Genomic DNA, 23,293 nt, shown 5'->3' on the forward strand with positions numbered 1-23,293 from the left:
GTCCGAAGGGATCCTTGGGACGGCCCCTGGGTATTACAGGACCTTTATGTGTGTCATCACGTTGGGGAGCCTCAGGACTGTATTTCACCAAGTGTAAGGGCCTCTATCATAGTGAGAGCAGGCAAGGATGCAAGGGGAAGCTAGGTTAGCTGGTCTGGTGTCAGAGTGAATATACAAAGGCATGGAGAGAGAGGCTTGGTGAAGGAGAAGCGGAATCATACTGCAAAGTAGGGCGAAGTTCATCTGCGTGGGGCAGAGAAGGAAACTGAGGCTGAGGGCGAAGCCACAGGGTGTGCAGCAGGCAGCAAGAGTACCCAAGCTCGCGCAAGCCCCGCCCCCGGGAGGCCCCGCCCCCGGGAGGCCCCGCCCCGCGCCATAACCGGAAGTGCGCGGGGCCCCCAAGATGGCGGCCGAAACCCGGAAGTGAGCGGCGGCTGCCGAGAGGCTCGGAACAACTGAGGCGCCGCGGGTTTCGTCCCCGGCCGCAACCGGGAACGAGGTGAGGCGACCGGCTGCGACCTCCACCCCAGCTTTGTGAGAACCTCCCCCGCTGTCAGGCTCCGGCGCGCTTTGCTTCCCGTGGGCCTTGAGCACCCCGTCGCCGGCCGCGTCCCCGAGTCGGGTTCCGGCGTCTCAGCATGGGGGGGGTTCCGGGACCGCGCGGCGGGGGCGAGCGCGGCTGAGGCGAACGCGACGGAGACCCCCCCCCGCCCGCCCCGCCCTCCGCAAGCTCCGGCTCCTCCCCCATGCGACCCCCGCCCCCCGCCGCCAACTTTGACCCTTCCCTCTTGCCCTCCCCTCCTCGGCGGTGAACTCTGACCCTGCCCTCCTCGCGACCCCCTCCTCACTCTCCGCCGGGACCCTAATTCTAGGAGTGAACTTTGACCTCCCCTCTGCCTAGATTCCCGGTGCTGCAACCCTTCCTTCTCCCGGTTGAGCTCGGCCTTCCCCGCGACCCCTCAGCTCCCCCCAGCCTGTATTCTTTTACCTTTGACCGCATCTAGAGCCTGCCTCCCCGAGACCCAGAGATTTTTGTTCTGTTCTGGTTTGTTTTTCTGTTATTCTCTGATCTCTCTCAGGGAAGGGAGTGCAGACTCCACGTATCTTTTGCTCTAGTAACCCCTAATCTTTTTTTTTTTTTTTATGATCTTTGACCTCAGGCTTCTTGGGGTCTTGTTGTCTTCTTCTTGGCCTTGGCCTGGTGTAAAGCCCTTCTCTAGGGTCCTGTCTTCGGTGGGATTCTACTTTCCTCAGCCCTACAGGAGGAACAGAGCTGTCACTGAGTTTCTGGAGGCAGTGAGTCCCCCAGATTGGTGAGAACTCATCGGTGTTAACCAGGCCTGTGCTGTCTTCACTGCCTACAGGATAGGAGTGTGGCAGGGGTTTGGTGGAAACTGGGCCTTCAAGGATTGCCATGGGAGAGCAACAGACAGAGACTGAGCTGGGTGGATCAGACCAGGGAGGGCTTCCTTGGTGGGTCTAGCCCACCACTTCAATGCCTGGAAATGAGGCTCAGCTAAGATTGGGGTATGAGATGAAGAGTCAGCCAGAGTCTCCATGACTCTAAAGACAGGGAACTGGGTTGTTTCCCTAGATGAAGTCATTAACATTTGGAAAATTAAAAACAAAAAACCCAAACCAACCTAAGTCCTTAAACCCTGTGACGGGGCATTCCCTGGCTCTGCTTCCCGGAATGTCTGTGGGTCCACCCGCTGTGGAATGGGAACGTCCTTCCTGCCTGGGGACATTTGGTGCCATCTGTTGTATCCTGTGAGTGGTGAGTGCCTGTGTTGGTGCTTGCTGACAGTTCAGAGGACCGTATTTTCTAGTGTGGTGAAAGGGATCAATGTTGGGTTGTCCAGCTGAGGACCTGCTATCAGTGAATCTACTGTCAGGTGAGGTATCTGGTCCTGGAGCCTGGTGTGTAGGTGGGGTCAGCTCTCTGTGGGAACTTAGAAAGGGCTGTGGAACCCACAGATGAGCAGATAAAGGACAAAAGGGCCCTGTTGCCTATGAGGGGTATGGAGATTCCAGAGAAGTCCCAAGGGACATTGCCTTTGGGCTTCAAAAAATTGACAGTGAACTGTCCAAGCCAAGTCCTTCCTGCCAGCCTGTAGCTAGACCCTGGCCCTGACTTTCCTGCCCTCTCCCTGACCCAGGGGGCTGTGCTGCCCATGCTTAGCTTTACTATGTCAGGGGGCTAGATCCCATCAGAGGCCTTGCTGACTCTCTCTTCCCAAGAACCCTCTTGATCACTGGCTTCCTGTTTGTCTTCACCCTGGATTTTCCCAAGGGAGGGCCCCCAAAGGTGGGGCACCTGCTTCTCAGTGGTGCCTTTAAAGGCCCTTTGTGGGATCTAGACCTGTTAGGTGGGACTGAGGAAAGCAGGGGGTGGTCTGGAGCCTCCTGGTAGGGTGAGTATAATTAGAGTTGGGGGAGGGTGCTTTGATCCCTGTAGACCCTTGGCTCTGCTCACACCTGCCTAGAGCAGCAGTGAGAAGGGCTGTGGCAGACAGGGTGTGGTAAGCTCTAGGGGCCCAGACAAGGGACCTGTTTCCAGGGGCCCTGTGTCAGCTTTGGAATCTGGGCAAGTCTGCATGGAGTAGATGGGGGTAGGAATACAGGAGAACTATCCTGTGTTCTTCCAGCCTTGTGGGAAACTGAGGCCCAAGGAGCCTATGCCTGGCCAGTGTTAGCCATAGCCTAGAGGCTTGTCCCTGCACCCCCAGGTGGGTGTGAGCAGCTCAGGACTGGCTCCAGTTCCAGCTATGTCACAGACACCCCTCCAGCAAGTCTGGCAGGAAATGCTAACCCAGGGAGAGAATAAAGAGGCGACTGTGTAGGAAAAGGGGCCCGGTCCTAGTCACCTTCCCCAGGGGCCCCTCATCAAGGGCGGGATGGGCTACTTTTCCATGATTGGAGGCGTGATATAATCTGAAATTGTCAACATGTGGGGAGGCTAATACAGTGGAGTATGCGGAGGAGGTCCCCCTCCCATTGCCCCAGGATTTGTGAGGCATGTGTGTGTGTGTGCACACGCACACATAGCTGCATGCATGCACATTTTGTGTGTGTAGACTGATGCTAAGGAGTCAGTGTAGTGTGTATATACCTCAAATGCACATGTGTGCACAGTTGCTTGTGTGTGTGTGTATGTGTGTTGTGTAAGCATGTATGTTGCCCTTGAACGTGTGTGTACAATTTATCATCACGGGCAGGCTTAGAGCAGTTCCAGCAACTTTCCACAACTGAGTGCTGTGTGGTGAGACATGAGGAGAGCTAGGGTGTGGCCAACCACTGTGTGCAACCTGAGGTTGAGGTCACCTAGACCCTCTGGTCTTAGCTACCCCTGCTCCTAACTGACTGTATGGGTGGAGGCCTTCATTCTGCCCCCCGCCCCCCGGACCTGAATTATCACGCCCTGAAAGGTAGTCCTGCTTCTGTGGCCTAGGTGGCTAAGGATGAAGAGTGGCCTTTCTCAGGGTCACTACCTATGGTGACTGCTTTCTCTTTGGGTCACCTTGCTTTGTGGAAAGTATAGTCACCTGCCCCTGGGGCTGGGGCTTAGGTGAGGGCAGAACCAGAATTCCACAAGAGACTGGGTTTTTGGGTGCCCATTATTTATGTGCCCTGGGCTTGCTGGACCCTGGAGTTTAGTATTATTGAAATTATGCTTGGTCAAGAGGAAAAGATTAGATCAGTGTTTATCTATAGTGCTCTGGTTGCACTTGGAAAACATGGTGCCTGGTAGCAAATTTAGATATAATAAGCCCCTCAGTGTGGCACTTCATTTGTAGGAAACATGTAGAGTTGTTAAATCCAGACACAGGGTACTGTGTTGTAGAGGCTGGGGAGGGGACTGGGTGGCTGCTCATAGGGCTTCCTTTTGGGTGATGTATTACTTAGAATATATGGATACTGAATTGTATAATCTTCACATGTGATTTTTCCCCCCTCCTCCTCTTCCTTCTACTGTTTGTTTTGTTTTGTTTTGCCTATCCTTGAACCTAGGGCTTAGGTGTTGTCTCTTAAGATTTTTTTTCCCTTAAGGCTAGTTCTCTACCTAAGTGACAGCCCCACTCTGCCTTTTTTCTTTTCTTTTCTTTTTGATGCTTAACTATACAGAAAAAAAACCAGAAGTGGTTCTGTGGCTCAAGTGGCAGAATGCTAGCCTTGAGCAAAAGATGTTCATAGACAGTGCCTAGTTCCTGAGTTCAAGCCCCAGGAGTAGCAAAACAAACAAACAAAAAGAGCCTATCTGACAGATAGGCTGGGAATGTTGGGAATGTGGCTTAGTAGTAGAGTGCTTGCCTCACATGCAAGATGCTCTGGGTTCGATTCTTCAGTACCACATAAACAGAAAAAGCCAGAAGTGGCTCAAGTGGTAGAGTACTAGCCTTCAGCAAACGAAGCTCAGGGGCAGTGCTCAGGCCCTGAGTTTAAGCCCCAGAATTGGCCAAAAGGAAAAGAAAGGAAGGAAGGGAAAAGAAAAAATTATTTTCGTGTCTAAGCTGGCTTCAAACTGCAATCCTCAGATCTCAGTGTCCTAAGAAGCTAGGATTACAGGCATGAGCCACCAGCACCTAGCTATAGTTGACTTTTTAGTGTGTGGATCACACCTTTGTCTGGCCCTTCCAAAGCCCACTTGTTGAAATGGTAAAATATACAGGGTTGAGAACAGGCCATAAGCCTGAACCTGTATAGCCAGCTCCTACCTTGAATGCTTATCCTGGGATCCCAAGGGGAGAGCAGGAGTGGTGCTGCCTCTAGCCCCAGTCTCTTAGCAAGCCCAATTCTGTCCTAGAAGCTTCTTTCTAAGACTCAGCAAACTTCAAACAGGAAGTGCTCTGAGTGGATTTGGATTTCTGCTGAAGGGGCATCTTTGGGCTGTGTGTAGATGCAGGGGTGGTGGCAGAGGACATCTGGTGGCCCTGCTGCGATGTCCATGCAGTGACTTCTCTCTGAAAGTTCATCCTGAGCAAGGCATGTGCCCTGCCCTGGCTCTCCTGTGGACTTCCTGAGGTCTCTCTTTTCCTGATGACAAGTTCTAAGTCCTAGCCTCCTCATGAGGCCATGGCTATACCTGCAGAGGTCGCCACAGGAAAAGGTCCAGTGTGTTAGTATAGATAAGTGCCCACTGGACCCCCAGTGCTGGTACTGCTGCTGACGCTCTGGGAACAGCTAGGAGGCCCTATCTGTTGTATGACCTGGGGAGATAGTTCAGTGGGGTGGCATTTACTTGACTCTTCTGTGGTACTTGGAGTACAGGAGGAGGTTGGAGTAGACCCCCATGTCTCTGGACAACTTGAGGTCCATCACTGTTTTAGGTCACCTGTGGATATCACCTTTCACCAGATCTCATGAACCTACACCCAGGATTCAAGAGCCATGGCCTTCTGGGGAAGACCTAGAGACTTGCTGTAACTACCCCCACTCTCACCCTCACAATCAGAGCAGGGGGTCTCAGACCAAATGTGAGGTCCCTCCTTCAAGACTGGCCTGTCCCATTCCTAAGTGAAACTGAAAGAGGTGACATCAGCTTTCTACCCAAAACCCGCTGCATTTTGAAAGTGACGTGTGGCAGTAGAAGGCCATTTAACATTTCCTGGGAGTCCCCCACCCCTGCCAGGCCAAAGGCCATGGACTAGGCTGAGCCCAGAATGTGTAGCAGGCAGCAAACTCCATGGAGCTGACTCACCACACTGGGGTGGGGCGGCCAGGCTGGGCTACCCTGGGTGCTGTTGAATCAGGGAGAAAGTCCATGTGCAGCGTCGTGGTTCAGGCACAGGGAGCGCCCAGCCAGCTACCTACTGTCATCTGTCCAACCTGGAGCCAGAGACCTTTCCCTCTGCATGGCAGGTAAACTGAGGGATGGCTTGCTTCTCTGGTTAGCACTTGTCTTGGCCATGAGACTGACTGCAGTGCCCTAATCATGGTCTGGGAGAAGCAGGTAGGGTTCAGCTCATGTTCACTGCTGGCTTCCATGTTGCATAAGGACTGGGGCTTCATGGTAATGAACACAGTTTAGGGGTAAATGGAGCTAAGCAGGGATTTGGAGGGTGGCAGGATATTAGTGCTGTTTCAGCAGTCAGTATTCTCTGTCCTGGCAATAGTGAACACCTGAGTTCTCTGCCACCCTGGCCTGGCCTGAATAGGTTCTCACTTGAGGATGAGGAAAGCAGTAGGCATAGGGGTGCTAGCCAGGAGGTTGGGGGCTCTCAGGGATGGCATTGGGTGTGTTTCAGATGGTGGCCCGAGTAGCTTTGTAGTAACTGGGTGGGCTGGATATGGTAGAATTCATTCATTCGTTTGTTTGTTTGTTTGTTTGTTTGTTGTGCTGGTCCTGGGCCTTGACTTAGGGTCTGGGTGCTGTCTCTAAGGTTTTTTATTGTTATTGTTGTTATTGTTATTTTGTGGGTCATGGGGCCTGAAGCCTGGGTGCTGTCCCTGAGCTCTTCTGCTCAAGTCACAGTGCTGTTTATGGTTTTCTGGTGATTAATTGAAGAGTCTCATTGACTTTAGTGCCCAGGCTGGCTTTGAACCGCAATTCTTAAATCTCAGCCTCCTGAGTAGATGTGAGCCACTGGCTTCAGGCTGTCCCTGAGTTTTTTTGCTCATGGCTAGTACCCCACTACTTGAGTCATAGTTCCATTTCTGGGTCTTGGTTAACTGTAGGTAACAGTTTTGTTGTACCCTAAGTTTGAGATCCCCCTGAAAGACCACCAGAGACCACGATCAATGCAAGCTGCAAAGAGCCGTTTATTAGCAAGCTCAAGCTTGGTCCCCTGCGCCCATGGAAGTCAGAGAAGCTTGGAGGCCCCGAGCACAGAGTCAGCACAGTTTTTATAGTACAGAACAAACAAGTTTGGAGAATTTCCATTTTCACAATATTATAGTTAATTAACCCTTACATTGATGGACTCCTTAATCCCTTATCTGCTTTATTAACTGTAAACAGTTGTGAAGCACAGCTGCTGACTCAGGGACAAATTCCAGGTGTCTCCACTAAGTCTCTGAGGGAATAGCTTAAGGTACTTTGTAATCCTTCCGAGAAGGGTTAGGAGAAATCATCTAGCTGTCTGCAAGATGGAGGTAGTTCTAACAAGATGGATTTGGACTAGCAATAGCTTCTCAGCTTTGGCTCTTCATTTTTAGCTACAGCTCTTCAGTTTCATGAGCTTTCCTGCTCAGTGTTGGCTTCAAACCACAATCCTGACATTTCAGGTGCCTGGTCTTGTGGTAGCTGTTATCACCCCTTTTGAACAGCCAGGGACTGACTGCCATCTGCAAATCTAGACCCTTAGTTTCTCCTGAAAAACCAGTTAATCCAGAAATCTGAGCCACATTCTTGCCTTATGGAGTCTTTGCTGCCTCCTTACATTGCCCCCTCTTGTGCTCTTCAGGGCATCCTCACCTGCCAGCTCCCCAGGTATGTCGCCTCTTCAGAGGGTTGGGATGGGTTACCTCAGGGGATAATGCTCTGGGGCCTCTAAATGCCTTAGGACCTTGTCCCCTAGCACCCATCACTGTGCTCCAGGAATTCTGTGATCCGACTGGGCGTTGACATGTCTCTGTTGAGATACTTGTGTCCAGTCCCCAACAGATTTCAGGTCTGGTACTGTGTGGTGCTTATGCTCTGGGGTCAGCATAGAGGCCCTCATCCCCATCCATTGGGCCTATAGATGTGGTGCCTTTGAAGAAGGGATCCAATTAAGGGTATTGGGTGGACCCTCCCTCCCAAGTCCTGGAGTATCAGTGGTCCATGGCATCCCACCTGTCCTTTGAGGCCGAAACATCCACCCATAGGCATGAAGAAACTCTGAGTGTAAGGAATTGACATGTTTCTTGCAGCTCTAAAGATGGAAGATATATCCCCAGGACTTTGAGGCCTACCCACTCACAACAGCACAAAGGTAGAAGCCCTTGAGAACCTAGAGCCCAGGTCACCCAATCTTAATTTTGCCCTGTGGGCTCCATGGGGAAGGAGACACCAATCTGCCAAGAACAATATAGGTATTACTGTGTGGTTCAGGCTGCCACAGTTGTGATCATTTATCATAGCAAAGAGAAAAGACCAGGCTTCACTGAAGCCTAGGGTTTCTCCTGTTTCCAGAGATGGGTAGAGGTTTCTGGTGATGGTGCTGTCAGCAGGAAGCACAGGGGTCTAAGACAGATGCCTGGATACCTCATTCTAGGTCTAGGTCTGTGGCCCTGTAGTCCATCCCCAAGCCAGAGCCAACCTTCCCCCTCCAGATCTTTAATGCCCTTCTGGCTGAGATGAAGGTCATTTGTAATGCTCTTGGCACCAAGGCTAGCCTGAGGACAATGATGACTACTGGGGTCATTTCCCGAGACCAGTGCAGTACAGCTGGGTCAGCTCCAGCCGCTGTCCTGTTGCAGTCCTCTAGTAGAGATGGCAGTAAGTGTCAGAGAGTCCCTTCTTTGAGGACCTTGGACAGACAAGGGCATTTTGATTTTGAAGGACCAGGAAGCAGTGGAGAGTGGATCTTGGCTCAACATCCACTCAGGAGAAGACCTGGGAGTGAGAGGAGACCCCCCCAAACCTACTCAGTCAAAAGCATGGCTTCTTTTGTGAGGGGGGCATCCTGGGGCTTGAACTCAAGGTCTGAATGTTATCCCTGAGCTTCTTTCACTCAAGGATAACTCCCTACCATTTGAGCCATAGCTTTACTTCTGCCTTTTCTGGGTGGTTAGAGATAAGAGTCTTTCAGACTGACCAGGCTGGATTCAAACTACAATTCTCAGATCTCACCTCCGGAGTATCTAGGATTATAGATGTGAGCCATCAGCGCCTAGTTTGTCAGAAGCTTTTAAAGACTACATGTAAACACTAGATCTAAGCAGGCACTTTCCAAAACAATACACCTGCTTAGAAGGTGTGTAACCACTGCTGGACAGAGGTCCAAAACACCAACAAAAAACGCTAGGTGTAGGTGGCTCATGCCTGTAATACTAGTTGCTCAGGAGGCTGAGATCTGAGGATCTTAGTTTGAAGCCAGCCCAGGGAAGAAAAGTCTCTGTGAGACTCTTATCTCCTATTAACTGCTCAAAAACTGGAAATGGCACTGTGGTTCAAGTGATAGAGCACTAGCCTTGAGCACAAAGAGGCCCAGGGACAGTGCCAGGTCCTGAGTTCAAGCCCTACAACTACAAAAAACAAAACAAAACAAAAACACCAAAAAGGGCCGGGAATTTGGCCCAGTGGTAGAGTGCTTGCCGAGCATGCACGAAGATCCGGGTGCGATCCCGTGGTACCACATATAGAGAAAAAAGCTGAAAGTGGTGCTGAGGCACAAGTGGTAGAGCTCTAGCCTTGAGAAAGTCCAAGGACAGTGCTCAGGCCCTGAGCTCAAGCCCAGGACTGGCAAAACAAAACAAAACACACCAAAAGGGAATTGGAGGCATGGCTCAGTTGTAAAAGCACTAGGCAAAGAGCGAAAGTAGCAGATACCAACCAAGTTGGAGTCCCTCAGACTTAAAACAAAACCACTGGGCACCGGTGGCTCACTCCTATAATTCTAGCTACTCAGGAGGCTTAGGTCTGAGGATCGTGGTTCAAAGCCAACTCTGGCACTAAAGTTCATGAAATGCTTATCTCCAGTGAACCACTAGTAAACTATACTAGTGCTATACTGGTGCTATAGCTCAAGGGGTAGGTACCCAGGCCCAGAGTTCAAGCCCCACAACCCCCCCCCCACACACAAAAGCGGTGGTTCATGCCTGTAAACATAACTAGTCAAGAGGCTGAGATCTGAGGATCAAAGTTCAAAGCCAGCCCAGGCACAAAAGGGCTGAGACTCTTATCTCCAATGAACTTCTAGAAAATGGGAAGTGGGGCTTGGCTCAAGGGTAGGGTGGTAGCCTTGAGCTGAAGAGCTCAGGTACAGCACCAGGCTGAGATCAAGCCCTATGGGCCCCCTCCTCTCTTCCACACGCAAAGACTAACAAAGGCAGCTGCCCGAGCTCCATGCCTAGCCAGAGATGGGTAGATTTCCATTACTGTGAAGAAACTTTCAGCTCTCTTTCTTTTGGGAAGACTGAATCATACCTGGGAATGAATGGAGCATGAGCCAGGATTGAGACCCTGAATCCCCATAAGCTCTGTGCGTCATTTTTTTTTCTTCTATGTATGTGGTACCAAGGAATCGAACCTGGGTCTTCGTGCATGACTGGCCCAGTCTTTTTTTTTTTTTTTTTGTCCATTATTGGGCTTGAAATCAGATCCTGGATGCTGTCTCTAAGCTCTTTTACTCAAGGCTAGCACTGTACCACTTTAAGCCACAGCACTACTCTCAGTTTTCCTGTGGTTAATTGAAGCTAAGCATCTTACAGATTTCCTGCCTGGGCTGGCTTTGAACCCTGGATCCTTATGTCTCAGCCTCTTGAGTAGCTAGGATTACAGGTATGTGCCACCAGTATCTGGCAGCTCTGTATCTTGTATGACATCAATTGTAGGATTGGAACTTTCGTCATTCTGGACACGTGGATATGCCTATGTGTATGTGGCCATTGTGTACAGTAAAGAGCTCTCTTCTCTTTTCACTATCATTATATCTTTTGCCCTTTCATTATATTACTGAGATTGGAACTCAGGGATTGTACTTTCTGCGCAGGTTCTCTGTTACTTGCTTGAGCCATGCCCCTAACCCTTAGCTCCTGTGGCACTTTTTACACTCATGGCTCCAATATGTACCTGGGCTTTAACTCAGGGCCTCAAGTTTGTTGTCTTGTTGCTCAAGGCTAGTGCTATACTTCTGAAATCATACCTCTAACCCTTCTTTTTGAAGTCTGGTATTATACCATCAGAGTTGCTCTTTTTGCTTAGATTGACTGCCTTTGCCAATCAGGTTCTTGTTTCCATATGACTTTTAGGTTTCTGTTTTCATATGAATTTTAGAGTTTATTTATTTTAAAGTATTGATGTTGATACTATGGTTTGAATTCAGGGCCTTGTACTTGCTAGGTTAGGCTGGTATTCTACCACTGGAGCTATTCCTCCAGTCGTACTTTTTTTTGGCCAGTTTGGGACTTGAACTCAGACCCTGGGCACTGTCTCTGAGCTTCTTTTTTGCTCTAGGCTAGCTACCACTTGAGCCATAACCCATTTTCAGCTTTTTCTGTTTATGTGTTACTGCGGAATCAAACACAGGGCTTCATGCATGCTGGGTAAGCACTCTACCAGAAAACCACATTCTCAGCCCTTTGTGTGTGTGTAGGTGGGGGGCATGTTTGTGGGTGTGCCCACACATGTGCATGGGCCCATTCTGGGGCTTGAATTTAGGGCCTGGGTACTGTCTGTGAGCATTTTTGCTAAAGACTAGCACACTTCACTACCACGTGAGTCGCAGCTCCAATCCTGCCTTTAGTTAGAGATAAGAGTCTTAAGAAGTTTTCTGCTGTCTTTTTTTTTGTTTTCATCAAACTTTTCCTGTCTTTGAATCATAATCCTCAGATCTTAGACTCCCAAGTAGCTTGGATTACAGGTGTGAGCCACCACTGCCTGGTTCAGCTCTCATTTTGATGGTGGTACTATCCATAGTATTTTTTTTTTTTTTTTGCCAGTCCTGGCTTGAACTCAGGGCCCGAGTACGGTCCTTGAGCTTTCTCAAGACTAGAGCTCTACCACTTGAGCCACAGAACCACTTCCAACTTTTTTCTATGTATGTGGTACCAAGGAATCAAACCTGGGTCTTCGTGTGTGCTAGGCAAGTATTCTACCACTAGGCCAAAATCCCAGTCCTATCCACAGTATTTCTGAGCACAGAAAAGTCTTTCTCCATTGGGCTTATCCCTGGGCCTCTGTTCTCCATTTCTTTGGGTGCAGTGGCCTCAGAGGCACTGTGATACATGGCTGTACCCTATATACTTCAGCCTCTCCTGATGGTTTCTCTTGCATCTGGGGTCAGGTCTCAATGACAAACAAATCTTCATCCCTAAGGCTTTGTCTATTCACTGTCCCCCTCTTCATTTGGCTTTGTGATTGTGCTAGGTTAGGCCTTAAATTAGCTAAGTTGTTCCAGCCTAATCACTGTCCGTGGATTCCCCAATAGCAAGGGGAGATAGGAGGTTACAGACAGGGATTCCACTTCTGTCATAGCTAGCTCCTGAGAGGCTGGGGTGCTGGAAGGTCCACCAGGCCCCTAGGTGCCCTGGTTTGCCTCAGGGTAGTATGTTTTCCTGCCTCATGGCGATAGGGTCAAACCTCTCCCTTCTGGATATCACCCTATCCCAGTGAGCGGCCATGGATCAGAGACCTATTGAGGAAGGCAGGACTAGAGAAGCCCAGAAGTTCTGATTCTCATTCTGGGTTCTTCCCTTCTGCTGGCTGTCTTACACTTGGGTACAATCTTTCCTGCCCATTCTACTCCTTTACCCCTTGGAAGGCATGGGCGGGGAATTCATTGGAGATCAGGAAGCTGTGTGGACGCTCCATGCTGTCACTGCTCAAGTAACCCCAAGAAAGGTCTGTTCCCCAAGATTTTCCTGGAAGTGAGTACATTAGCCCATGTAACTAAATCTAGCCCATGTAACTTTTTTGTGGGAGGGCCAACAGGGATTGAACTCAGATTTTTGTACTAGCTAAGCTGGCCCTTTATCACTTGAGCCCTAGCCCCTGCCGTTTTTGGCTTTGGTTATTTTTTAGATAGGGTGTCAAGTATTTTTCCTAAAGAGGCCTCCAACCACAATCTTTCTACTGATGTCTCCAGTGTAGCTGGGATCACAGGCAAGCATTATTATACTCAGCTTATTTGTTGAGAGAAAGTCTTTCTAACTTTTTGTTAAGGCTAGCCTCAGACTACAGTCAATCTGTGCCTTCTAAATAGCTGGGATTACAGTTAGTTACAGGCACTGCACGGGCTGCTTCTGTCCCTTTCCTGTGGAAAATCCCATGGAACATGTGGGTTGTAAGGCCCCACAGGCCATGCCACCCTTTACCACAGAAGCAGGGCCAGGCCCAAGCTCCCCTATGCGGCCAAGGGCAGAATTGGAAACCCAAGAAATATACCCACACCGAAGACTCTTGACTTCCTGTACTTCTCCATGGTCACTATGTCCTCATGCCAAGTGGACAGGTGCCCTTACCTGTCCTGCTTGTGAAATTGAGGGTCCAGGGCATGGTCCTGGGGCTCCCTGAGCCCATGCATGTATATGTTTTGTTTTTTTTTTTTTTCCAGTCATGGGGCTTGAACCAAGGGCCTGGGCACTGTCTTGGAGCTTTCTCTGGTTTGCACTCTACCACTTGAGCCACAGCACCACTACTGGCTTTTTCTGTGTATGTGGTACTGAGGAATGGAAATGAGGGCTTCATGCATGCTAGGCAAGCACTCTACCACTAGTCCATATACCCAGCCCTCATATGTGTATATGTTAGTGTGCCCTGGGAAGGCATGAGAATCAGGCATGGTGGCCTCTTCCTGCTGCTGGCATCCAAGCCACAGGGGACTCTGGAAACCTAAGGTCACAGCTGTGAGCCATTTCCCTCCTAGAGCATCATTGGATGCCCAAGGAGTTGGCCAAGGATCAGGGCTGCTAAGTTGAAGCTTTAACCCATACAGGAGTGCTGCTATGTCAGCACCCTACCCTTAGTAGCTATAAACATACTTTTTCTCAGGCCTTGAACTCAAAATCCGAGCCCAGGTCTACAGGGCCACACTTCTATCTGCAGGAAAGTAGAGGCTGGCCCAGCTTTGCCGGCCGATGCCGCCACCACCACCACCACTTCCTCTCCACTCCTCCTCCCTCCTTCCCTCCTTTCCTCCTCCTCCTCCTTCTCCTCTTCCTCCTTCGTCTTTTTGCCAGTCCTAGGCCTTGAACTCAGAGCCTGGGCACTGTCCTTGAGCTTTCTCAAGTCTAGAGCTCTACCACTTGAGCCACAGCACCACACTGGCTTTTTCTGTGTATGTAGTACCAAGGAATCTAACCCAGGGATTTGTGCATTCTAGGTGAGCACTCTACCACTAGGACACATTCCTGGCCCTCTGCCAGCTTCTTGAGGCTCCAGATATCCATGGATACATTACTATCCCAGGCTCTGCCTCCATTTCCCTAAAGCCAGATTTCTAACTGTTCTTAAATTTCCTTTGTGTAAGTAGAACCCAAGTCAAGCCAGGCACTAGTGGCTTATGCCTATAATCCTAGCTACTTAGGAGGCTGAGATCTGAGGAGCCTGGTTCAAAACCTGCCTGGATAGGAAAGTCCTTGAGACTCTTTTTTTTTTTTTTTTTTTCTTTCCCAGTCCTGGACTCAGAGCCTGAGCTCTGTCCTTGTGCATTCCTCAAGGCTAGCACTCTACCACTTGAGCCACAGCACCATTTTTGGCCTATTCTGTGTATGTGGTACTGAGGCATTTAAATGAGGGTTTCATGCATGCTAGGCAAGCATGCTACCACTAGGCCACACTCCTGGACCCTCCTTGAAACTCGTATCTCCCAACTAAGCACCAAAAAAAAACTGGAAGTAGAGCTGTGGCTCAAGTGGTAGAGTGTTCGCCTTAAGCAAAAAGCTCAGGGACAGTACCCAGGCCCTAAGTTGAAGCATCAGGACCGGTACCAAAAAAAACAAAACAAAACAACAAAAAAAACCACACACACAAAAACCCCTAAGTCATTGGCTTTAGGGCCTACTTTCCTCCAATAAGACTTTATCTTAACCAACTGCATGTGTGAAAAGTCCAGGTTAAGTAAGATACCAAATGGACAGGAACCTCGGAACACCATTTCAGTGAGTCAATGAGGAGTCAGAAGAGGTTCTGACTCCTGTGTCCCTCCCTCTGGCCATGGAAACTGACATTTCAAATGTTTCCTGTCCTTCCTCAATCCCCTACCTTGGCCTAGTTGAGCCCTCAGGGCTGATTCTGGCAATACGGTACCAGCCCTGCCCCTGTCCATACAGGTGACCTCCCCAGGCAGGATGTAGTCAGTCTTCCCTACATCTCAGGCCCAGTTTCTAGATATAGTGGGAGCAGTGGCTGGTGTTTACACTGAGCATGATAGGGTGGCTGGCCCAATTGTGCAGCAGGTGACTGACTGATCTGTGGGCCTTTTCAGGTCAGGAGATCAGTGAAAGCTTTGACTTTTAGCTTCTCTGTATGGCAGATAAGCTTGAGTTAGCTTTGGAGAGCCCTGGGGTTGGTTGAGTGTCAGAGTGATGACACTTTTTTTGTTGTTGTTTACCAGGTTTATTTGCCAGGTTTACTTTATGGGTGGATGGGCTTTGGGGCTGAAGAAGTTTGACCCCTCAAGACAAAGGGTAGATCAGGATTGGAGATGGGAGTCTTGTTCCAAGTTGATACTGGGGCATCAAGACTCCTCATTTATAAGATGGAGGAGGAAGCTGAATGCTAATGGCTCACACCTGTACTCCTAGCTACTCAGGAGGCTGAAATCTGAGGATCATGGTTTGAATCCTGCCTGGGCAGACTTTTTTTTTTTTTTTTTTTTTTGCCAGTCCTAGGGCTAAAACTCAGGGCCTGGGCACTGTTCTTGGGCATTCTCTCTCTCCCTCTCTTTCTTTTCTTTTTCTTGGCAGTCTTGGGCCTTAAACTCGGCCTGAGCAACGTCCTTGGGCTAGAGCTCTACCACTTGGGCCACAGCATCACTCCCAGCTTTTTTCTATGTATGTGGTACCAAGGAATTGAACCCCGGTCTTCGTGCATGCTAGGCAAGCACCACTAGGCCAAACTCCCATCCTGTGTGTTTAGACTTTCTCTAAACTAGTGCTCTATCACTTGAGGCACAGCACCACTTCTATCCTTTTCTATTTATGTACCGAGGAATGGAACCCAGGGCATTTCCAGGCAAGCACTCTGCCACTAGGCCATACTCCCTGACAAGTTCATGAGACTCTTATCTCCAGTTAAACACAAAAACACCTGGAAATGGAAGTATGACTCAAGTAATAGAGTCCTAAGCACAAAAATTCAGGGATAATGCCTAGGACCTGAGTTCTAGCCCCAGAAACAGCATGCACATACACACAAAGGTGAAAGAAGAGCAAGCAGAGTTCTCTCATATCCTTGTGCGTATCCAGAGGTGATATAAGAAGTGGGGCCCTTGGCTGGGAGTTTAGCCTAGTGGTAGAGTGTTTGTCTAGCATGCAAGAAGACCCAGATTCGATTCCTTGGTACCACATACATAGAAAAGCTGGATGTAGTGCTGTTGCTCAAGTGGTAGAACATTAGCCTTGAGGAAAGCCAAAGGACAGTGCTCAGGCCCTCACTGTTAGGTGCCTGCTATAGAACCAGAGCTACTAGAGCTACTGGCTAGGCTACATGGCCTCTGCTGGTATGGACAGTGGGCAAAGATGAGGCCATAGAAGAAAAGAGGGACAGGGTAAGGAGGTGGTTTCTAACAGCCATATTTGTGATGGGCAGCTACTGGAAGCAGAAGATGCCCAGCGGGACCTGGGGCAGATGTGCCATAGGCAATACTCTTAGGCTCTTGGTAGCAGGAATAGGGCAGCTGGTCTATGTGTATCAGTCCCTTTGGAGGCCTGGACCTAGGATTTGTGATGTGGGGCTCAGCAAGGGCCCAGGATCCCTCAATTCAGCTTAGTCCCCTTCCTTGAGAGCATGGCCTTTTCCAGGACCAGGATGAGCCTTTGAAGAGTCAGAGAGGCCAAAGGCCAAGAAAGGAACTTGGTGGCCATATATGCAGATCTATGGTCTTACAGGGTCATGGGTTTTCAGCACAAGGTTGGCAGGCTACAGACACACATGCCTGTGGTTTACAGGCTGGCCTCCTTCATGAGGTGAAGATTTACAGTCCTCAAGGGTAACAGTTTCTGTCTGACAACTTCTGCCAGCCAAAAGTATGAAAGACACACAAACAGCCGTGGTTCATGGTCAGGCTGAAGTGCTGGCCCGAGTTGGCACTGTCTAGGGAACAGGTAGAAATGCAGGTGAGGCTCCGGTGACTAGTGACTCTTTTTTTTTTTGCTAGTCCTGGGCTTGAGCTCAGGGCCTGAGCACTGTCCTTGGACTTTCTCAAGGCTAGAGCTCTACCACTTGAGCCTCAGCACTTCTGGCTTTTCTCTATGTATGTGGTGCCGAGGAATCGAACCCGGGTCTTCATGCATGCTAGGCAAGCACTTTAACCCCTAGGCCAAACTCCCGGCCCCAGACCAGTGACTCTTTTCCTGGGACCCTTCAACGAGTAGTAGGGAGGAACGAAGACAGTCCTCAGGTTTCTTGGCAGAAAGGGGGGAGAGGGAGAGAGAGAAGAAGGGGGGAGAGGGAGAGAAAGGAAGGAAATTAACAATGATCGCTCTTTTTTTCCTTATACTTTTCAGTATGTTCTAGTTCTGACTAACTATAAGTGTCCATGTTTATATATTCTGGGAAAGGCAGGATTCACTTGAAGGCCTGTCTCTTAGGGAACCCGCCGAGAGGATTTAGCAGTCTCTTGAGAACTCACTTATCTGCCCTCCAAGCTTGTATCATTTTATTAGATTAACCTCTGTTTGGGATAATTGCTGATTGATATGCTGCTTAAGAACTGGTCCCAAGAGATTCTGAGCATGACTCCTCCCCACGTCCTATAAAATGATGGACTACCTTGGCACCTGTTGCTCACGCCTGTAATCCTAGCTACTCAGGAGGCTGAGATCTGAGGATCGAGGGTCAAAGCCAGCCCAGACATGAAAGTCTGTGAGATTCTTAGGTCTAATTAACCACCAGAAAGCTTGAAGTAGTGCTGTGGCTCAAGTGGTAGAGCCCTAGCCTTGAGCTGAAGAGCTCAGGGACATTGCTCAGGCCCAGAGTTCAAGCCTCAGGACAGAGCCCCCCCCCCAAAAAAAAAAAAAAGGTTGGCATCGGTAGCAGAGCATTGCTGCTGTGGGCCCTGTTCCCAGGTTTCTACATGCATGGCCCTGAGAGTGGACAGGGGCATAGGTAGGTGTTCTGGGCACTTGCTCAGCCACACTTACATTTATGGGTACCAGTCCTGGAGCCTGTACTCAGGGCCTAGGTGCTGTCCCTGAGCTTTTTTGCTCAAACCTCCTGCTCTCCCACTTGAGCCACACCTCCACTTTTGGCTTTCTGGGTGGTTAGTTGGAGATAAGAGCCTCTCTGATTTCCTAGCCCAGGCTGGCTTTGAACCTAAATCCTCAGATCTTAAACTTATACATTGCTAGGATTACAGGCATGAGGTACTGACACCTGGTCTTATTACAGTTGTTTTGTTGTTGTTGTTTTTGGTCTCATTTTGTTTGTTTATTTTTAAAGGAATGCTGGGTAGGGTGGTTAACACCGTAACCTCAACTGCTTGGAAGGATGAGATAGGAAGTTTGAAGTTTGAAGCTAGCCTGGATTTTAAAAAATGTTAGCAAGGTCTTAACTCCATCTCAAAGAACAGAATTCTTTGTGGAATTATGTCTGCAGTACCAACTACTCAGTAGGAGGCTGAGATCTGAGGATTATGATTGGAAACCCACACTGGAAGGGAAGGCTGAGAGACTTATCTCCAGTTAATCAGCAAGTGATAAAGCATTAGCCTTAAGGGGAAAAAACAACAATAACAACAACAACAACAAACCTCAGGGACAGCACCCAGGCCTTGAATTCAAGCTCTAGGACTGGCACAAAAATAAGTAAAAACAAAGGCAGATGAGGCCCCTCCAAAGCCAACTGTGGGAGCCTGCAATGAGGAATGTGTGGGACAGGGCCTAGTATGCTGTGATTACTGTCAGGAAGTTGTGTTAGCATCAATTCTGCAGGCTGTGGTCCCCTACCCTTATTCATCTCTTAGTTGGAGACTTTCTAGGTTGGGTCACCTCAGTGTATAAGCAGATAAATTTCTTACAGTTCTCCAGTTTATATCCCTGCCTGATTAGGTCTTTTTAGGCACAAATTCTGCAGGTTCGCTGAGGCTCTTGAGGCTTCTCCAAAATCCTTGGCTATACAGAGGACCAGGTTCCCCAGGCTCAGGCTCTGTGTCCATGGGTCAAGTCCCTGAAGCCCAAATAGGACAGAGATGGCCCTCCCCACTAGATAATCCTGGCCAGTCAAGTTAGGGCCGTGCCAGGTGTCAGGAATCCACAGGGGTTCTCTGCCCCACATTGGCTGAGCCTTGTGAAATCGTCCAGTCCCTCCCTGTCTTCTGGGTGCTAGCATCCCAGGGCTGCTTCCTAGGTAGCTTTGGACACCTTAAGAGCCTGGTGATGGGTGGCCATCCATCTTGAGCACTATGTGGAGGCCAGCCAGTTGTGGTCATGACCAAAAGGTAAGCCCCTGATGAATCACACACCTCCTGGACACACCTCCCAGGATATTCCCTGCTGGGTTCCTGTGGGCAGCAGCTCCCAGGACATGAGACAGTTACTCTCACTAGGGAGACCACAGAGAAGGTGGCTGAAGGGTTATCACTAGGCTCTAAGGATACCAAAAAAATCAGATGATGCCTGTGCATACATTGGTCATCAGGATTATAACTGCTCAGGGTTTTAACTCAGGGCCCGAGTACTGCCCTTGAGCTTTCTTAAGGCTGGAGTTCTACCACTTGAGCCACAGCAGTACTTCTGGCTTTTTCTATGCATGTGGTACCAAGGAATTGAATGTGGGTCTTTGGCAATGCTAGGCAAGCACTTTACCACTAGGCCAGACTCCTGGCCTCTTTTTTTCTTTCTCTTTCTTTCTTGTCCTGGGGCTTGAACTCAGAGCCCAAGCACTGTCCTTGTGCTCTCTCAAGGCTAGAGCTCTACTACTTGAGCCACAGCATGGCTTCTGGCTTTTTCTATGTGGCACCCAGGAATCAAACCTGGGTCTTCATGCATGCAAGGCAAGCATTCTACCACTAGACCAAACTCTCAGCCCCTTTTGGTTTTTCCCCCACCTCTTTCTAGACCCCTAGAGAGATCCTAAACCAAAACAAAAGGAAGGAGGGGCTTCAGACACTTTCAGGGTTCAGAAGCAGGATTATAGGCATGAGCTACATCAGTGCTTGGCTGAGACTTAAGCTTCTGAGTGTGGCTTTAGGCTCTGTGGTCAGCGCTTTGTCAAGGACCCTACGTGTCTTCATCAGATAGCATGATATCATCTGTGCAGGGAGAGGATGGCGTGACAACATGAATACAGAACGCCACCATTATCTTATCCGTCACCTACAATCTTTACCTGCAGAAGGGGCCAACCTTGCTCCAGGAGGGAGACATGCAGGATTTCAAAGTGGCAGGTCCTCAGGTGCCTGCTGCCTCCCTCTCTTAGCCCCCCATCCCCCAGTCCTGGGGGTTAAACTCAGGGCCTAGATGCTATCCCTGAACTTCTTTTGCTCAAGGTTAGTGCTGTACCACTTGATCCAGAACTCCACTTGTAAGTTTTGGTAGTTCACTGGTGATAAGAGTCTCACAGACTTACTTTTCAGGCTGGCTTTGAACCTGGATTACTCAAATCTCAGTCTCCTGAGTAGCTAGGATTACAGGCATGAGCTACCAGCACCTGACTTTCTCTTAGCTATTTTGGATGAGACTCTGCTGGTACCACCTAGGCCACATGAGCAGTAGCCTTCCCCCAGTTCAGGGACAGCAATATCTGTATTCACTGTGGGCTTCTGCTTGAGGGAATCTCAGCTAGCTAGGTTCAAGCAACCTCATCTGAGTCTGGCCAGCCAGTTCAGAAAGTTTAAGAGGCTGGGCAGAGGGTGGTTGAAATGGGTAAGACCCTGTGGCTTGCTGTGGGTACCCAGTTCCATGCTGAAATTGGAAGGAGTAAGAGATACCAGCCCCTGGTCTCTTCTGGCATTCTACTGCCCCAGGCATTGTCCCCCTAGTTCATGTATCCTATTTTCCTTTCCATTTTTACCATGGCTTACTTGGAAACTTGACTCCAGGAGGAAGCCACTCATTCCTCCAAAGTAGGCAAGATCCAGCATGTAGTGCCGCCTACATGAGAGCCTATGACCAGCCCCCACTTTTGGCATGACACAAACCAGCTGCAAACAGGGCATGTTCTCACCAGGCCATTCTTCCAGTAGAGCTATGAGGCCAAGGCAAGGTCTCCCTGACTAAGGCTGCCAGGTAGAGGGGATCTTGAGATATTTCTTTGCACCCTGATTCCCATCTGATGTACTTCCTGCCTTTATTATGCATGGTCCATGTGGACAGGACTGAGCTGCCTCTGGGATGGTGTGGGGGTGGGGCAGTAGGTCCTGAGAGAATGGTGGGAGGGGAGCAAGGGAGTTGAGAAAGTTGGGACACTGGGCGGGGTGACTGTTGTTGAAGGGGGACCTGAGGAAGGAGGAACTTTTCCTAGTAGTGGTCTCTGCCCTGATAAGGGTAGCCCACAGAGGATTTGGGTAATAGAAGCAGGCAGTGCCAACCCTTATCCCTTCCCTAGCTCCTGGCACCTGTGAATCCATTACCCTGTTCTAGATGTTTCCTGCCAATAGAGGTACAAACTTGGACCCTCTTATGTTTGTTTCTCTCACTAGCATGATGTCCTCAGGATCCCCTCCATGTTTTGCCTTAACCTGTTCATGGCTGGTGTCTCTTCAGTATGAGATCAGAACATATTGTGTATATCCACTCGTTTGTCCAATGGCTCTTGGACTGTTGCCTCCTGTAGCAGTTGTGAATTGTGCTGCTGTGGATACCGTGGAGATGTTTTTGTATCAGTGTGTATTTTCATCTCTCAGGTACCTGCCTGGGAGTAGAAATGCTGTGTCTTATGGAAACTTGGTTTAATTTTTGTAGGAACTGTTGTTAGACTGTCTTCCAAGGGCTGTGTCATTTTACCTCCCAACCTGCATTTAACTAGGGTTCCCTGTTCCCACCGTGTCGGGGGAGGGGGAGAGGTACTATTGAGGCTTGAATTCGGGGCCTAGATATTGTCCCGTAGCTTTTTCCCTTAATCTGGTACTCTACCATTGGAGCCATACCTCTACTTCTGGTTTTTTGATGGTTAATTGGAAATAAGAGTCTCGTGGATTTGTTTGCTTGGGCTCGCTTCTAACTGGGATCCTCATATGTCAGTCTCCTATGTAGATAGAATTACAGGTATGAGCTACTGGTGCAGGTGAACTTTTTTTTTTTTTTTTGCCACTCCTGGGGGTTGAACTCAGGGCCTGTGCACTGTCCTGAGCTTCTTTTGCTCAAGGCTAGTACTGTACCACTTGAGCCACAGCGTCACTTCTGGATTTTTCTGTTTATGTGATACTGCGGAATTCAGGGCTTCATGCATGTTAGGTAAGGGTAGCTCTACCTCTAAGCCACAGTCCCAGCCTGGACCTTGGTTTTATCACATACCTTCCATTATGGCGTCTCTCTTGCTATGTCTGGAACCTTCATACAGGTTAAGAGCTCTTTGAATCTGACGTTGGCTGACAGCATAAGGCCTAAGCCTCTGGAGCTGCTACTCAGGACATCCACAGGAGCCTTCTGGACTTAGGGCCAGACAGGCTTAGTAACCACAGGAAGGAAGAGCTGCCTGGGCATAACTACAGTGAGACTCAGACTGCTCCTGCAGGGTCCCGTGGTACCCTGAGGATTGCTCTGGGCTTTCTTGTATGGATTACCCTGTGTCCCTCTCCAGTGGAATTTATTTTCCAAGCCGACAACCTAGTACTGTGGCCTCAGGCCTAACCTACAACCCAGGGTGTAAGAATGGCTGGCAGAAAGCTGAGCACTGGTGGCTCATGCCTATAATCCTAGCTACTCAGGAGGCTGAGATCTGAGGATCAAGGTTCAAAGACAGTCCAGGCACAATAGAAAAAGAATGTCAGGCAGGAAGTCTCTGCAGATGAGGGTGGGGGAACGCTGTGAGGCCTGTTTCCTTTGAAGGGTTGTTCCCAGGGTGAATGGGGATGGACCCTGCCACTCTTACTAGCAGGGACTGACTTGTCCAGGAGCCATGAGCTCCTTGGATAGATCCTATGTGGACCATGATTTGGTTAGGAACAGAGTCACTTTGGGCAGCCACTGAGACCCTGACATGCCTGGTCCATCAAGCCCCCAAACAATCCCTTTCCAGATGAGTTAACTAAGGCCCAGGGGAGCTCAGAGGCCACTAAGTTGTCTGAGGGTTTTTATGAGGACCTATTAAGACCCCAGATTGCTAAGTTCTTGGAGGAAGATGATTTGCTACCCAGTTCTGGCCAGATTGTAGCTTAGTCCTGGTCAAGGGCCAAGGGCAGCCAGGCCACCAGAGAGCAACAGCAGGAAGCCATAGCAGCCCAACAGGGGCGAGCAGAGGGTAGGACCACCTGGGTCAAACAGGCCCCTGTCCTGCCTGATGGCCTGGCTTGTCTGTGGGGGCACTTCTGACCACCGTGAGCCCCTTCCC

The 23,293-nt window shown here is 49.6% G+C and overlaps 1 protein-coding gene across 2 annotated transcripts in view; it reads left to right on the plus strand.

Annotated features, from left to right (window-relative positions):
* Positions 1-403: 403 nt before the first annotated feature.
* Positions 404-23,293, plus strand: part of Sbno2 (strawberry notch homolog 2) — a 68,677-nt gene continuing 45,787 nt past the window's right edge. Inside the window, exon 1 of one of the 2 annotated variants that reach the window (XM_090339650.1) lies at positions 404-499. The gene's annotated coding sequence lies outside the window, so the exon portion shown is untranslated. Of the gene's footprint in view, positions 500-1,855; positions 1,896-23,293 lie in introns of those variants that run through there. The other variant, XM_090339642.1, reaches the window with a different exon arrangement.

Source organism: Megascapheus bottae, chromosome 1 (genome assembly GCF_031878675.1).
Source record: "Megascapheus bottae isolate mThoBot1 chromosome 1, mThoBot2.hap1, whole genome shotgun sequence".
NCBI classification, from domain to species: Eukaryota; Metazoa; Chordata; class Mammalia; order Rodentia; family Geomyidae; genus Megascapheus; species Megascapheus bottae.